Source organism: Lycorma delicatula, chromosome 8 (assembly GCF_047948215.1).
Source record: "Lycorma delicatula isolate Av1 chromosome 8, ASM4794821v1, whole genome shotgun sequence".
NCBI lineage: Eukaryota > Metazoa > Arthropoda > Insecta > Hemiptera > Fulgoridae > Lycorma > Lycorma delicatula.
Genome location: NC_134462.1, coordinates 44,647,567 through 44,664,029, shown reverse-complemented (window position 1 = coordinate 44,664,029; position 16,463 = coordinate 44,647,567). Strand labels below are relative to the sequence as shown.

The following is a 16,463-nucleotide window of genomic DNA, read 5'->3' as shown; positions in this document are numbered from 1 at the left end:
GTTGTGAAAAATTATTGTATGGAGACAATAAAAAAAAAAAACATTTTTAACCTTGTTTCCTAGTAGAAAGTCTGTTCAGAAGCTTAACCTTTTTGGGAAGTGTAATAGTAGTTATTTATTTTCTTTTAGGGAAACAGAAGAGTAACCAACCAGATAAAAGTAGTTGCAAAAGTGGTAGTAGCGGATAAGAGAAATCGAAGCAGAATGGTGGTGAAAAATCAAGTGAATCTTCGCTACCATCTGGTTCAGGTGTACAGGATCAAACATACTGTGATAATTATGTAGGTCACTGGCTTGGATATTCGTTTAGTATGGGCTCATCTCAAAAAATGGAAGTTTTAAAAAACTGTTGCTCACTAACTTCAAATTATGACTTTGCTAAGGATACTATTCAATTAAAAAGAAAATTCAAATACAGCTGATTGACAGATTATGCTCCTTGGCTAGCGTATTCCAAGAAATTAAAGGGCCTGTTGTGCATTTACTGTGTGTTGTTTCCACCAACTAATGTGCGTTGTATTTTGAGTTCTTTCATAGTGAGGCCCTTTACTCGCTATAAAGTCATGCATGAATTTGCAAAATCTCACATGTCATCTCAGTGGCACAAATCGGCAGCCACAGCAGCAAAAAAATTTTGTTGAAAATATACCAACTGATAGACAGCTGATATCTGTCCACCAACAAAAAATAGAAGCCAACAAGAAGATTGTTGCATCAATAATTTTGACTGATGTTTTGTGGTACACATGACCTACCTTTGAGGGGCAAAGAAAATAATGAAGGTGTCTGAAGACTTTATTGAACTAAAAATTGACACTGGTGACCACATTTTAAAAGAGCACATAGAAAAGGGTGCAAAAAATTGCCACTTACTTGTTAACACATATTCAAAATGAAATAATTGACCAATGTGGCAATGTCATTAGAGACAACATCACTACTGACATAAAAGAAAGCTTGTGCTACAGTATCCAGTATATAGAGTGGTGACATATCAAGGAAAAAGCAACTTTACATTGGGATTAGATTTTTTGACAAAGAAAAGATGATGGTTCATGAGGAATTTCTAGGTTTTGTCGAGTTGACTGAAATGGATGGACAAAATCTGTAGCATCTGCAATTAACAACTTTGTAGAAAAGGTAGGCCTTGATCTAGAAAAGTGCATCGGACAAGGATAGGATGGGTGTTCCAATATGACAGGAAATGATAGTGGTTCCAGAAAATTATTCAAGAGCATTATACTTTCACTGTGATAGTCACAAACTTAACAACTTAAACAAAATAGCAGTGATATGAAATATGATCTCCACAATAAAAGAAATAATAAGATTCTTCCGAGAATCAGCCCTTCGTTGAAAATGCATATCGAATATACCAATGCTCTGTGTAACCCGTTAATCTCAAAAATACAAAAACATTACATTCAAATCATTATGGCACCCGAAAAACTATCAACAGACAGTAAAAATGCAATGAGAAAAGCTGCTTTTCAAATGCATTCGCTGCTACAAAATCAGAATTCATTGTTAGTGTTTGTCTTATAGCAAAATATTTGGCACTCCTGCAACTCGTGCTCTTCAGTTAACAAGTGTAGACTTACTTCAATGTGCAAATAAAAATCACAGACATGAAAAAAAACTGTGGAAATGCGGTTGTTGAAAGTGGAAGTGTTGTAGCAGGAGCTAAAACAATCACTGAGCATTTTGGAACAGATTTCAATATGCTGCGAATCATAAATCAGCAGTAACATTGTGCTAATCCAGTAGCATAGACACTTAACCCACCGGGTTGGTCTAGTGGTGAACGCGTCTTCCCAAATCAACTGATTTGAAAGCCGAGAGTTCCAGCGTTCAAGTCCTAGTAAAGCCAGTTATTTTTACACGGATTTGAATAATAGATCGTGGATACCGGTGTTCTTTGGTGGTTGGGTTTCAATTAACCACACATCTCAAGAATGGTCGAACTGACAAGACTACACTCATTACATGTCATCCTTATTCATCCTCTGAAGAACTATCTAAACGGTAGTTACTGGAGCCTAAACAGGAAAAAGAAAGGAAAAGTAGCATAGACACTTAGCAAATTTTTGAGATCACTAATTATTCTGTATACAGATTCATTAATAATGTCTATGGAACTGTGTTTTTCTGAGAACTTGCCTGCAATTTCAAAAATGTTGCATCGTTATGTAATGCTTGATATGATGTATGAGGAGTGTTTAAAAAACCTACAAGTTTTGTTGTTACTACAATTTGAATGATTTCCTCAGTGAAGCTGAACTTTGATACAACCAATGGAAGAAAAAAATGTGGCAAATGGCAAACTGAAGGAGACAGAACTAGCTGCACTAGTTAAAGAAACCCAGTTGTTCCACCTATCCATAAAATGGGCGCTACTTATCTCAGTTGCTCAGTCCTGAACAATGTGCACTATTGAATGATCCTTCAGCACCTTACACAGGCTAAAAACAGTCAAGATGGTTAGTCAAAAATGAGAGAAAATCAGCTTGTCGGTCTTTTTATGATGAATGTGGATAAAAAGAGGGTTCTGGAAGCAAAAAATAAATCTTGAGAGAGAAATTTTGTCAAGATTTAGCCAGAACTCATGTAGATAGTGCTGAAATAAAATTTAGATAGATTCAAATAATTCAGCAATAGCAACTAATTACTTTTAACGTTTTCAAATGTTCAAATAAAACCATTTTTTAACAAAAAAACATTATTTTATTTTTGGCTCTCCCTGGAGAAAATGTTGGCTGTGCCTCTGCCTTCATCATATTTCGACTAAAGATTTGGACATGAGAAAGGTGTATGCCAAGTTGGTGTCAAAAAACCTTTCCATTGAACAGAAGGACAACCAGAAGAATGTGTGCCTTGACCTTCTCAACAGAATCGAAAATGAGTCAGGTTTTTTTATCATGTGGTCGTTGGTGATGAATCATGGCTTTTCAAGTACGATCTAGAAACAAAATGTCAAAATCCTGATTGGCATACCGACATTTTTCCTTGACCAAAGAAAGTTCAAATCAAATCAAGAACTAATCAAAAATTAAGTCCTTGCTGATTTGTTTTTTCTACAGTAGGGGGATTTTTATCACAGAATTTGTGTCCCAAGGACAAACCGTCAAACAAGTTTTTTTATTAAAGAAGTCCTTGAAAGGCTCAGAAAAAGAGTGCTTTGTTTCAGACCTTTTCGAACACTTGAATACTCCAACATATCAATGCCCCCTGTCACACAGCCATCTCCATCAACCAGTTTTTGATGAAAAAGGGATTCCAGTGATTACTCAGCCTCCCTATTTGCGTGATTTAGTCCGTGTGACTTTTTTTGTTCCTTAGGGTCAAAACCCACTTGAAAGGAAAGTTCAAGAAAGTTCAAATCAAATCAAGAACTAATCAAAAATTAAGTCCTTGCTGATTTGTTTTTTCTACAGTAGGGGGATTTTTATCACAGAATTTGTGTCCCAAGGACAAACCGTCAAACAAGTTTTTTTATTAAAGAAGTCCTTGAAAGGCTCAGAAAAAGAGTGCTTTGTTTCAGACCTTTTCGAACACTTGAATACTCCAACATATCAATGCCCCCTGTCACACAGCCATCTCCATCAACCAGTTTTTGATGAAAAAGGGATTCCAGTGATTACTCAGCCTCCCTATTTGCGTGATTTAGTCCGTGTGACTTTTTTTGTTCCTTAGGGTCAAAACCCACTTGAAAGGACATCACTTTGATACTGTCAAAAACATCCAAAGGAGCGTAATTCCAATTGAAGCATTCCAGCACTGTTACAAAGAGTGGAAACAGCACGTTCACCGATGTATAGCTGTCCAAGGGAACTACTTTGAAGGTGATAATATTGATGTATTAAAAAAAAAATTCAATCTCATTATTTTTCTTCCATACCTATTACGTGGATCACAAGTCCATGATGTGTTGTTACTTTTTCTGTTTCTTTGTCGGAGGAGGGGAAAACTCTCCCAGCCATCACCCGCCCTTGCAGACGGGAGTGTCGGGCTTCCACCAACTAAAATCCCTCCCTATCATCTTCATGATTCCAAATCCACCAAGTCTGTATTATACAGCATCATAAGTGTATTACGGGACCCTGTTCCACTGAATCATCGAGGTAGCAGGAGCCCTGAGGCCATTGTCACAGGTAAGCTACCCTGCAAGCAGGGACACCTTACACACTAGTAAAATCATCAACCACATGTTCACCTTCCTATTTTTTTTAAAACAGAGGTTACATTTAATGTATCAGATCCAAGATGGCAGACCAAAGTTTCAAACACGCCATAAAGTAGCAATTTTGTAACTATGTAGATCTGCACTTGTTTCTAAGTCTGCATTTGTTTCTAACTTGTATCATTCAGTTTTGTAATATGAAGCAGTTTCCTTACTTTAATATCATTCTATATATAGATAAGAGTACCATATAAAAAATGTGATATAGCAAATTACACTATGTACAATAAAATTATCTGTTATTGAGTTCTGTATTAAAAGATACAATAATATATATTTCAATCTCCTCATTTTTTTGCCATGTTGTTTTTTGCATTAATTTTCTTTTAATATAGACAGAATTTTTTGTAATCAGAAAAATTTGATATAATTTTTATATCCATATTTAAAATAAAATTTAAAAATATAAAATAAACACATAAACAAATAAATTGAAAAATTTTAAAACATACTAAACAGTAACAATTAGTAGTAATTTTTCAATTCTTTAAATTTTTACTTTTTTAAGTCAGCTAATTAAAGGTTAGAAAGTTGCTGGCAGTTGTTTAACTCAGTTCAAATTTCAAAAAGTAAAATTTTTAAGATTTGAAAAAATATTAAGTGTCTACTTTTTAGGATTGTCTATAAAAAAATATAAATTTATGTTTTTAAGTTTGTTTTCTTGATCATTTTTATTTAATTTTAATATTCTTTTAATTATTTTAAATATTTTCATTCATATTGTTTTATTATCCAATAAAATTACATATTGTGTTTATATATTTGTACTATAGAGTTTATTAAAATCTATACTTGTTATCAGCAGGAACTGCTGTTACCAAAATAAAAATAAAAAAAGGATTCATTTTTTAATATAATTTTTATGTTAAAATATATTTTCACTCATTGTTCATTACTTAACATTCATCTGCATGTATCACATATTTATTTTTGTAGTGTTTTTTATGTTTTCTTTTTTATTAAATAACCATTTATTATTAATGATAACTACATATTAATTAAATTGCTTTATTATTACTAGTTTTTTCATAAAGAATTCATGTATAGAGAAAATAGTGGGAGACATCTGGGTAATTCTGTAATTCTAATTAGTCCCCACTTCTTAGTATAACTGCCAAACTCTATTTTACTTTGTATATATTTTGTTAGTTGATTTATTCACTGCGATTTGTGTTATTCATCCTGTATTATAAATGTTATGTTTTTAATTGTTCATGCATGAAAATTAGTTACATTAACCATAAAATATTTGTAATTTTACTTTACAGTTTATAGAAATGCTTATTATAATAGTTTCTATAATATCCATTCATCATTCATTTATCCTTTGCAATATTCCTGGTTGTTTTTTTTTGAACTGGAGTTTATTAATCACACACCTACTTTAAAAAAAGTTTTTAACATTTGTTTTTTTAAATAATTTGTATCTAAGTTATACGTTTTTTATAGAATTATGAATCTGAAAAATATATCTGATGAAATTCATAAATGTGTTGATGTAGAACAGATTTTCATGGAACAGTAATCAAAAGTTATATTTTATTATCTGATTCTTTCAATTCTTTTCGTAATAAATAGACAGAATATCAGGTAATCATTTAACGTAATTTGTTTGTAATTAAACAATGTGGTAACTTAAGAAAAGAGAACAAAAAAATAGTATTTTACTGTAATGATCTTAACTTGTAGTTTATTAAAAAATACAACTTGCTACTTTCATTATTACTTAAGTGGTGTCCAGTGAATTTTATGCACAATATCTTATTTATTGTGATTTAAATCTTTAGATGATTTAAATAAATCTTTAAGATTTAAATCTTACTTAAGTGATTTTAATTCATTCTATCTTATTTTGTCATCAGATTCAAACACAGTGTGAAAGTCTTTATTTAGAAATTTATATTTGTTTAGTTGTCAGTTTTTTCTTAAATAATGAGCTTTTTCTTTTACTATTTATTAAATGTATACTGGATGTATGCCAGTTTTGCTGCAGGTGTAAACGTCTGGTGTAAAGTTATAGTGCAGTTAGTTGGTGAAAACCCATGTTGAAGATATTATGCAGTAATGATTTGATTGATTTGAACATTTATTATTAATTTTTACATGTGTTTAGAATAAACCTTGATAATTTTTACCGTCTGTTTTTCTGCTATTATCATTATAGATACATCAAAATGGTTTTGTATTCTTAAAGTATAAAATTTATTTATGAAATTTTAAAAGCATATAGAAAAAAAATGCATCAGTTTAAAAACAGCACTACAACTGTGACATGCCAGATTTAAAATGAGTTCCAGACTGTATCTATTCCTGGCACTAAAGCAAATAACTGTGCCAGTTCCTCATCAATTCCTGAAGGAATAACAGTCTTCTGACCTTCAAGGTAGGTATTTATTTTTTTTTTAAATATTAATAAAATTATTATTATTAAAAACATTATTATTTTTCAATTTGACATTATTTTTAATTGTTATGAGATTTATTTGATTTTTAGTGGTTATGTTTAGTAATTATTGTTTATCTGTTCATTACTGTTATAAATTAACACACTTTTTTGTAACTGTTATTTAAATTCATTCTTAAGGAAGAAAGTGTGTAATGTGGATTATCTTTTTTAAATATTGGTTTTAAAATTAGATCTATAGAAGCATTCATAAAATAATATCATGTATTTTTTTCTAGTAAATCTTGTTAAAATTTTAGTATATTTCCAATAATTATGTTATTATTTGCTTTTTATTTTATATATGGGTATTTTTGTTCTCATTTATATACTGCTGAAACAAAATTGTTTCAGTTAATTAGCCCAACTATGACAAGTCAGGTTTGTTTATATTTTTTATTTTATTATTTTTATTTAAAATTCAAAAATACTTAACAGGTCATTACTGTTATTGTAATATATTGTTACTTCTCTTTATTTATCAGCAGTGGCGGCTTCAAGCTAAAATAAATAGGGGTGCTGCTCCAGAAAATCTTTTTCTGGGCTTTTTCAAAGCCATGGTTAAAGTTTTCTGTAAAATAAAAGAACTGAAAAAAGAATGAATGAATGAAATAGAATAGCTGGAAGCAGGATAATATCTAATTCTACATTTTATCACACTCAAGAATATGGTACAATAATTTTATTATTTATTCGGTTACCAAATAAATTATAAAATGTCAGTACAGATATTATTTTTTAATATTATTGGATAATAATATAATAAAATGTCCGCTTAAAAACACTATAGTCCAGTGGTGATTAATTTAAATTTCTATGCACACAGAAACAAATACATAATTAGGTTTTACTAATTACCTTCTCTTTCACTCTTCCAGCATGTTTTTGGACAGATTTGGCCCTGACTTTCCACCATCTTCTGATCACTACTGAAAAAACAACTAAACCACTTTCATATTCCTTCCACCAACTACACTAGAACAGAGAACAAACAAGGAACATTCCATACACATGCAGAGTAAAAAAAAAAAAAACTACCATCCACTAGGACTCCAGGTTCGGTACTACGAGAGCAACAATGCTCTCTCTCTCTCCCTCGCAGCCTCATGTGCAGCTTCCTATGTGTACATGCGCACAACAGCCAAACACCACTCCACTGGAACTATGAAGTGCACAGTTCCATACAAAGATTTTTGTATTTTTTTCATAAACTGGGAGATGGCTACTGATATTAGGCATAAGGATTATATATTGTACAAGTATAAAGGAAGAATTAAAGAAAAAAGGACTCATTATATTAAATGTTATTGATAATATCAAGTGAAAATAGGGGATGCTGCAGTTCCACAGTGCCTATACATGAGCCGCCACTGTTTATCAGATAATTTGTAATATTTTTTTTTTTTTTTAGAAGGGGATTATTAAATTCTTCTCAATCTTGTAATAAATTAAATACAAGCATTTTATTTTTTCACTTCTCTGGTAATTACTTAAAAATTAATATAAACATTTTCTTGTAATATATATATTTTATTAATAAAATAGTTATAAGATATTGTAACTTTTTTATTTGTACTTATCTGCTTATTTGTTATACCTTTTTCTACTACTGTAAGTATGTTTCAGTACAAGAAAAGCTTGCCGTTGAGTAGTTATATCTTATGTACTATTTGTGGAAAAACTGTTTTATTGAAAATTAAAACTAATTTTTTATCTCTTATTATAATGAATTTACATCTATTTTTAAAGAAAACATGCAGAGATTATGGGAACTTATGTATAAAAGTACCCTGATTTTCATCTGTTTTCCCAGACAGTTATTTTAACTGTCATTTAAGTACATGAAAGCATTTTACTAATAAGAGTCAGTTTCAGTATGATGGCTATTCAAAAAAAAAAGAGTTAGTTTTGAGATCCCAACAAATCTGTGAATTTTTTCTGGCAAGATTATTTATTTTAACAACAGTATTATGGAAACACATAGTTTCATAATTTAAACAAAATAGTATGAAAAGTTGTGAAGAAAGAAGAATTTCCATTAAAACTGTGGGAAATCTCAGCTTCTTTAAAAAGATTTAAGTCATTTTACGTAAGAGTAGAATATATCATTGTTATATACTTTCAGTACAATTATTTACTGTGAAATTAGTATGTTCTTAATAATACTATTATGTGTGATGTAGCTTGTCTTTAATATTTATATACAATTTTCTTTGCTTTTTAACCAGGTCTTCCAAAATATAACAACAATTTTAGTACTAAATCATAAAAGATTCATAAATTACATTCTAAGTTTGTCAGGTATTAGCAAAGCTAGGGATACTAATAGGGCACATGTCCTGGGCATCTATGAATATATGAGTACAAAACCCCCACAAACCTCCAGAAAGTGGGGTTTGTGGGAGTGAGGTTGCTGGCAAGTTTCTGGTGCTATGCTAAGCAGTACAGAACATTAGCATATGAACTTAGTAAATGGCACATCATTGCTGTGACTAGTGTAGCAGTTGACCTTGATGCAATAGTATGTTGATGTTTGTTATGCTTCGATGCTAGGAAATGTGCTTTTGTTTCTTGAAAATTTCAAAGGAATTATCTGAGGATATCAAAGGAAAGCTAAGGAGAGGAAAAGTAAAGCTTAAATATACAGTTTCTTTCTTCCTGTATCTTCACATAGAAGTTGTAGGTTAATGAAGTGGTATAAACATTACCTCAAAATTAAATGAATCAACATTGACTCATCAGTATCAACACAATAGAAAATGAGTTGGTTTCAAGCTTGTGTCATATTATGATGATAAAATAAAATCTTCCAGGGAAAAAAGCTCATGAAGCTAAATGTAACTAAAATATAAGTACAATTGTAATTAAGCAGTAGTTATAGACTATAGTTTAGTTGCATAATTTTCCCCATCATTTTTATGTAGATAAAAAATAAAAATTATGAAATAATAAAAAGTAGTAATAATAATTGAAATGTATGATTAGTCATAACTTATGAAATAATGACACCGATGTAATGTAAAAAAATAATTATAACAAACAATTATGAGAACTGTATAACCCTGTCATTTTATATTAAATTTAAAAAATAAAAATCTACAACAAATTTTAATTAATTGGACAATAAAACTACTGTTGTTGGAATGACAAAAAACAAAAACTGAAACATAAAATTTTCTCTGACTTTTATAAGAATTATTTTAAAAATTTTCAGTTGGAGCTCTTTTTGGTGAAACTTATTTCTGCGATTAACCCACCAGGGTAAATGTCAACAAAATATTTTATTTGTTAAAATGAAAAAAAAAATAACTTAAAACAACTTTCCTTGGAAAATTTTATTTATATTTTAACAAATGTTCCACCTCCATGCCCCATAGAAAAACAAACCTTATTTGATTTTCTCACTGAATATGTACCTAAGTACAAAAATTTCATGGGATAGCAATTAAAGTAAATTGAGTTTTGACATTATTCAGAAGAAGTATTTTATTAAAATTTCCTCCATTGTCAGAAAATCTTTTGCGTCTTAACCACTGGGAAAAATGATTCTTTTAGGACTAATTATTATTTGAGAAAATATTTTTGGAGTAAAAAAATAAAAATTGAAGTAACTATCTTAGGGAAGATTTTTCAGAACTTTGAACAAAAAAAGTTTCCTTTCTTTGTTAAGCCTTAAATACAACAACTAGTATCAGAGGAGCACCACATAACTCTCTTACTTTTAAGTACAATTATTTATTTCATGCGACTGTTGCGAGTCGCAACACCCTTTCCGAGTTGCAACACCCCTTTCCAATTAAAAACTTTCCATGGCGTCCTACTCTAAGTAAAAGTATGACTATTCATAAGTAAGAGATAAAAATAAATAAAACTCATGTATCTTCATTATTTTTTTTACTTTATTAACATTAAATTAATAATTATAAGTGTCTTGGTTCAATTAATTAATTACGAAGCTTTTTCAATATTATGCGGTTACTCTGTGAAGAAGCTGCAGCTCCCCGGCGCTGTGGCACACAGTTTGGGAATCACTGATTTATCTAAAAAAAAAATACCAGATTATTAATAACAGATCTAAATCTATAAATCTTTAGCTTCAGCATATTGTATTTCTTCTTAATTTTTCATCAAGTTGGCATACCATTTTCTTGTCATTGAGTCGATTAGTTACATTTTAACTTTAAGATGTAATTATAAATTTTAAAGTTTAGTACAGCTTGACAACTTCTTTGGCACCTAGTAAAACTCAACTTTATCTAAGGTCATGTCGTTTCATTTCATTTCATTTTTTTTCTCATTTCATTGACAAGAGCCAGTGAAATATTTTGGCTACACATTCAACTAAGGTCGTACAGGACATCACAACACTTTTATTATGAGTGTGGTCACTTTGAAATTGTGTTTTTTTACAAGTGGGCATGATTATTCTTATATAACAGTTTTATTTTCATATATATTTATAAATATATCAATTTTTTAAATTTTTAGAAGCTGTACATATAAGATTTTTTTTTAAATTTTATTTGCCATGTTAGTAAAATTAATTATCATTTTATTTATTTTTACTTCACGTAAAAGGGACTGTAGTTTAGAATCATCTTAATTATATTTCTTATTTTAGGATTAAAAGCAAAACAATATCACTAAATTTGTAAAATTTAAACAAACTAGAATAAAATATTTTCTTTAAAATATATAGGAATTTATTTTAGAAGAAAATAAATTTAATTTAAGTTGCTTTCTTTTATAAAACATTAACATCCAGAAAAGTGGTAATGTAATATTTCTCATAAGCTTACAACCGTTCTACTCAACTATTAATCAGTGAAATATAAAACACTACTAATATTATTTTCTTTAAACAAAGTTTGAAATATTGAGTTAGAGACTGAAAAAATTAAACAGCAAGGATGAAAAATATCCATTAATTGTTGGTATTTGTAAATATTTAAGGCTTTTCATAAATTTACATGTGTATGTTGGGGCAATAACTCCACTAATAATGGTTCAGTGGAATTTTAAACAAAGTTGTTTGAATTGTATAAGGAAGTTGAATTACATTTTTTGGTAAACTTCAAAAAAAGAACATTTTTAATTTTGAATGACTTTTTTTAGCCAATGTGCAATTATTTAATGATTCTGTTTTGGATTCTTTAGCAACAAGTTCCTCTTTCAGTTATGTCATAAATCTCTTCCAAGTAACTTACATAGAAAATTTTAGAAATGAAGAATTTCTAAATCACTAATCCACATGATTTAAATATATTTTTACTTGTTAATTGTCCTTACTACTTAATATTGAGTTGTTAAATTGTAATACTGGGAATTTTTATGTTATTCTGACATTTAAAGTAATTTCACTTGAACTAGAGAAAATTTTTTTGGAAAAATCAACTTGAAAAACAATATGTTCTTCTACTCCAGATAGCTTTAGCTCATGCTTAATAATAACCTCTTCATGCCATTTCTTTGAAATCCTTTTCATATTTATTTTTTTAAGGTGAAAGTTTTTACCATTAGCATTTATTGAGAATGTCTTTATAATATTGTCTTTTGTAGTCCTAATCTATCCATATGATGATCAAAGAAAAATTTATATTTTGCTTTCATTGTTAACAGAATTTTTTTAAATTAGTATTATTTTTTTAAGAATAATTTATTTTATTTTTATTTGTAATCATGAACTGCATTCCTTAATATAGAAAAATAAATAAATGTTACTTATAAATACTAATCACAAGTGATGAAGACCAACTAACTGCAGAATTATGGAAAAACGCAGGAGAAAATGCGATAATAAGTCTACAAGGAGCGACCCAAAAAATATGGGAAAATGAAGAAATCTGAAAAAAATGGACAATATTAATAATATGCCCAATACACAAAAAAGGAAGAAAAACAAACCTGGATAATTACTGAGGGATATACTTATTAGATTGCACATAGTATTATCTAGAATAATCTATAACAGAATAAAAGACCAACTAGAAAATGAATTAGGAGAATACCAAGGAGGGTTTAGATCCAGAAGAAGATACTTCCCAGAACAGATACTAAACCTAAAACTCATAATCGATTATTACAAATCAAGAGACAAATAACTGGTAATATTCTTTATAGATTTTAAAAAGGCATATGACTGCATACATAGGGAACCCCTATTAAAAATACTAAGGAACTTTGGCTGCATACAAAACTAATCAAAATGATCAGCCTAACTTTAAAAAAAACACAATGTCAAAGATTAAATTCAAAGGAGATATATCAGATGCATTTGAAGTAAAAATGGAATTGAGACAGGGAAATGTATTATCCCCATTATTTTTAACTGCACACTAGAATATATAATTAGAGTATGGAGAAAATTAAATCTGGAAAGAATAAAAATTGGAACAAAAATTAAAGTAAACTGCATGGGTTTCACAGACGATCTAGCCCTCCTCTCAAACAATATAAAAGAGGCTAGTACCCAAATAGAAACACCAGAACAACTTGCTGAAAAAATAGGTTTGAAAATATCATATGAAAAAACTAAAATTATGGTTAGGGATTCACTACGCATTAATCATGTAAACGAAAATGGAAACAAAGTGGAACTAGTGGGAAAATTGAAATACCTAGGAGATACCATAACACATAACATCAATGAGAAAATAAACTGCCAAGAAAGAACTGAGAAACTAAAAAAATCATTAATAACTACCCAAAACATATACAATAGGAAATGCCTATTGACAAAAACTAAAATCAGACATTACCAAACAGTAATTCTACCAGAAATACAATACACCAGCAAGACAAAATTGGAGAAGTAGAAAGGATCAAAAAGATAGAAAGGAAGATAATCAGAAAATGCATAAACAAGAAAAACATAGTAGATGGACAGTGGAGGATAATCCCAAATGAAAAAGTATATAAAATAATTATCGCATTAACAAATTTTTTCAGGAAAAAAAGAATTTCATTCTTGTGGCACTTACTTAGAGCAGAAAACACCAGACTTGCAAACCAAATAATTAACTTATACTGGGAAAGAACAACAAAACCGAAATGGATAAAGGAAGTCCGAAAAGGTATGGAAGAGTTGAGAATCTCCAAAGATCTAATCACAAAATCTGGGAAATACGACAAACTAATTAAAACTAATATGATAACATTTGAACCTAAAATTAAAAAGAAATCCAATAGGATGTATTCAGATGAGGAAAGGCGCCAAAGATCAGAACACCTCTAAAAGATGTGGGCAAAAAAAAAGAAGCAAGAATAAAACAACTCACACAATTCGGAAATAGAACCGATTACAAAATGGACTGGCCCAGAAATTGAACTAAAGTGATGCTATGAGGTCGTAAAAGCAAAAAATAAAAAAATACTAATCTGATTTCAATTAAGATTCATCCATCTCCTAACATTCCCATAGTTCCAATATTTAGCAAACACATCTATATACTGAAGAAATATTAGAAAACCAACATAAAACAGCCATCTACTTCATTTTTTAAAAGCAGTTAAAAAAAACATTATATACAATTTGAATCAGTCATTATTGCAAATTAAATTATACATCTTTTATTGCTTTTTACATATTATTAATTAAGATGAATAGTTTCGTTCTATTTATAAACCTATCTGTCTTGCTTGTTAATCAAATATAAATTTTAATGGGAAAGGAACTGTTAGTATAAAAAATCTTATTGCAGTATTCATCGATAGTTTTAATTAATGTTTTTATAGCAGCTGAACTTCACATTGATTTGGTTATAAGGTTCATTGTATTGATGATCAAACATGAATTTGATTTTAATAAGAATTGCTGAAGAAATTTAATATCCAAAAATATATATCTATTGGGATAAATTTGTTTAAAATGTATTTAAAATTTGTGTTATGGTTAATTTATTTTATGTGCTTATATATTTTATGAATGATCGTTCAGTTAAAATTATTGTGTGTCATGATAACAATAACATTTATTAATAACATTTAAAATCATTGTTAGAAAAATTACATTGTTTATATTGTTCTATTAAGTAAGGAATGGTTTATTTATTACTGTAATTTTTATTCTCATTTATTAATTACTATTAATAATAGATGCTCAACAAAGAATCTCTGAATTTAAATGAACTTTTGACTTCTTTTTATTAATGTAATGATTACACATTTATTCAGTGAGTATTCATAGTTTTTTCTTGAATGGAAAATTTTTGTTTTAGCTATGAATAGATATTTAATATGCAGTTAGAGAGATGATGCTTACCTCTGCTATCATTATCAATTAATTTAATATGATTTAGATAATTGGTTTTTTTTTTAGTCCACCCACCATTTACGTGTTATTTTATAATAATGTATTTCTACAAAAATAACCTTTACTGGGTTTCATAATGCAATATATAGTACCTTGTATTGTAGTTAAAATGTATTAGTAAGACATTAATTTAAATGTAGAGAAGTCTAAGGAGTAAACAGACTGAAAGTAATCTCATGTTAGACACAATTTACTCCTTAACAAGAGATGCCATTATCATGATTAATTAGTACTTCATGCCAGGCTTACTGTTATTCTAGTAATCCTGCTGAAAATTTCTACCCTCTCTTACAGACTATTTGTCCCTTTAACTTTCCCATAAGGAATGAAATGGTTTTCCATTTTTGTTAGCATGCAACATCTACTGAAACATTGGTAATATTCTTCCATACAAATGACAGCTTCACTCTGTACACCACAGGACTGTCTGTATAGAGAACATCATTACTCTCAGAGATAACAAATCTTACTATTAATGGTTTACATGTGTGACAGGCATAAGAAAATCTGAAATAAACACTGTAAATCAAAAAATTGGTAGTAATTATTTTATTTATTAAATCATTTACCAATAAAAAATATATGCTAAATATAAAACCTGCTCCTTTCTGTCTGAGATGATGTGTTAAATTCTTATTGTTATTCTTTTTTTAGTGAGTAATGACAGCTACATTTAAAAAGACTAATATAACAAAACATCTGATACTGAATTGCAAGTGACAGCTTGTGTAGACTACTCATCTACACTTGCAAATAATATACTATGTAAAATATGGAACAAAGTCAAAAATAGACTTTTTTTTTGACAGAAAGTACAGAACAGTTAATAGTCTTACAAAAATGCCAACACTTTTAGAAAAGTAGATTACTGTGTCACTTTTAAAATAACAAAAAATGTAGACAAGATTAAACTAACAAAGCACATGCAGATAAACAGATCCTTTGAGCACATAAGTTAAAGCAAATGGTACAATTATGCCAAACTGATTATACCAAATGCTACAGTATATTGGGTGACATGCCCTCAACCAAATACACAGGCACTAAGCATAAAAGCAGAATCAACTTTTCTAAATCAGGTCATAGAAAAAGATATGCAAAGTTTACACAAAGCACATAAAAATGAAGAAAAATTATACACTTGAACGTGAAATTTAGAAATACATAACATTGACTAAAACAACATATTCAAATAACATTGCCACAACATAGATCAAATATATTTTTTTCACTTACAGTCTAAAGAGGTTTCCTAAGCTTTTTAAGCCATTAACTACTGGACTATCAGAAAGTACACTGAAGAAGGTTCTGAAAATTAGCTCTGAAAGATCCTTTGAAAGGTCATGCTTCATTAATTTTATAATAAGATGTTTATAAATTTGGATATTTTAAAATGTTTTGATGCTCATCATACTGTTCAACAAATTTTTTAATCTATGTAAGGATTTATAGTTTTAATCATATTCAAC

At 29.1% G+C, this 16,463-nt stretch overlaps 1 protein-coding gene across 1 annotated transcript in view; it reads left to right on the top strand.

The window, feature by feature from the left end:
* Nucleotides 1–6,283: 6,283 nt before the first annotated feature.
* Nucleotides 6,284–16,463, top strand: part of LOC142328964 (proton-coupled amino acid transporter-like protein acs) — a 109,816-nt gene continuing 99,636 nt past the window's right edge. The window contains exon 1 of the mRNA XM_075373181.1: nucleotides 6,284–6,623. The gene's annotated coding sequence lies outside the window, so the exon portion shown is untranslated. The remainder of the gene's footprint in view (nucleotides 6,624–16,463) is intronic.